This window comes from Gastrolobium bilobum, unplaced genomic scaffold (genome assembly GCF_033153095.1).
Source record: "Gastrolobium bilobum isolate Gb01-03AN ecotype WA unplaced genomic scaffold, APGP_CSIRO_Gbil_v1 utg333, whole genome shotgun sequence".
Lineage (NCBI taxonomy): Eukaryota > Viridiplantae > Streptophyta > Magnoliopsida > Fabales > Fabaceae > Gastrolobium > Gastrolobium bilobum.
The window spans coordinates 43,338-45,663 of record NW_026898265.1 but is presented as its reverse complement, the minus strand read 5'-3'; positions in this window follow the sequence as shown (position 1 = coordinate 45,663).

Sequence of the window (2,326 nt, the reverse complement as noted above, 5' to 3'; positions counted from 1 at the left end):
TAAGAATTCAGGAACAATTTAATTCAAGACATACGATTCAATTGGGTTTCATCTACCCTTAACTACATAAAAGTCTAGCCTAGCATACTGAATTCAAAAGCAATAATAAAGAAAAGAGAACCCCAAGCCTCCATTGGTGTTACGTTGACTTGGTTCCTCAGTGCTCCAACGCTCCGCAATAGGATTCCTCCCTCAAGTCTCTGTGTAATTATCTGAATTTATGAATTAGTTCATTTCATTGACCCCAAGCTCCCTATTTATAACCTTTGAAGCCATATCTTTTAATTCTTCATCAAATATCCCCATGAATCTCTATCAATTCTCAATCAAATCTTGATTTGTTTATGTTTTTATTTAAGATCCTGCAGATTGAGCTTCAAATCTTTGTTATGATTCTTTGATCACTTGTTAGCACCAAATCTTGTGGATTTACCTTCAAAATAAGCAAGATATCAAAACATTAGCTCAATTTTCAAATTTTTATTATTTTATCATATAACACCTAAATTTCATGCAATCTACCATAAAATCTTTATGCAATTTGGCCTAAAAACATGGTAAACCAAGGGTTTATCACTCATCGTACGACCTACACCATTGCTCTTTCGGAATCGCATCCAACCATGAAGCAACTTCTGGATTGTTGTTGATAAATTCCTTGTATCTCATGTCAAAATGAATTTTTGAACTTGTGTACCCTGCATGTCAAAGATCACTTATTAGCATTAGGTAAGCTATGATGAAAAAAATAAAGATGAATGATTATATATAATACTGAAATACAGTACCTAATTTCATCAACATTTTCTTCAATTCCACATTCCTAAACCTGGTATTAAAGTTGCTTCCGATCTGACGTAGACAAAATAAGTGATAAGCATGTGGAGGCTGACAACCAACGTGATCGTTGACTGCCCTTATGATGCTTCGGTGACGATCAGATATTAGACAAATACTTTTCCTGTGTGTGACTTGAAAGCGTATAAGGCTAAGAAACCAGGACCAATCTTTCAACTTCTCACCTGGAGGGACAACAACAAAGGCAATAGGCAGCAGATATCCATCTCCATCCTGTGACGTTGCAATCAAAAGAGTTCCTCTGTACTTTTCATACAGATGAGTGCCGTCAATTTGAAGTATAGGCTTACAGTATTTCAATGCTTTAATGCATTGGTGAAATGTCCAGAAAACCCTACAAAAAATGGCCTTGTCTGTATAAACCCGATGTTCGTCAAAACATTGATTTGTATCAAGCTTGAACACAGAACCGGCATTCACCTGCGTCATGTACGTCAGCCAATTGGGCAAGAATCCATATGACTTCTCCCAGTCACCATATAACTTAACAATGGCCTTCGTTTTTTCCCTCCATCCATATATGTGTTGTATCCTCTCTTGTATCAGAACTGGTTTTAAAGCTGGATCTTCCTTTAACATATCTGTGAAAAAAAAAACAACCAACGTTAGAATATTTTTAGAATGTTGCATTTCATTAAAAGCTACCTCAAACAATACATTCTCATAATAGCCACACAAATGACATCTGAGTCCAACTATCTATGATTCTGTGCTAGGCCCTGATTCAGGCAGGTGTGATCTTGGCCCCATTTACGAACCACCCAATTAGCTCTCTTCTTGGGCTTGATTGCCCTCGTATACCAGGGACAACCGTCAGCATGGTTTCTACACTTCATCACAAATCTAGACTCCTTGCTTTTTTCGACTACGGTTGTCCTGCGCCACTTCATACAATGTATCTTCACAGCATGTTGCATTTCAGGTTTGGAACCAAATTCTTGATGCACAAATAACGGATTTCCTAACTTCCAACCTTCGTGCAAGTCATCATCCCCATAGAGGATCTCCAACTCGTCATTAGGGTGCACCCAATTAATGAATAATGTTGGCTTTCATTCTAATATGGCTCTACCTCAGTCCCTGCAGTACTTGCATCTAAAGCATCATGCACAATATCTTAAGCAATAGCACCGCAAATATTAATTGTTGACTACAAATTAAATTTAAATAACTTACCACTACTAACTGGGTCAACTTTAAGTGGTGACATGGCTGGGTTACCCAGGCTTACAGGGCTTGCGTCAGCGTCAAAATTTCCATCCACGTCAATGTCTGACGAATCATCTTGTGGAATAGCACTTTCAGGTTCTCCCTCGTCTTCGTTGTCCACATACTCCTCCTCTTCATCCTCCTCATCCTCATCCAATGTTATCTGGCTTAACATCTGAGCATGTGCAGATGAACGTACAACTGTATCTTCTTGACCAGGAGACTATGCAGTGGTTGCATGCACCGGTAAAGATGAAGA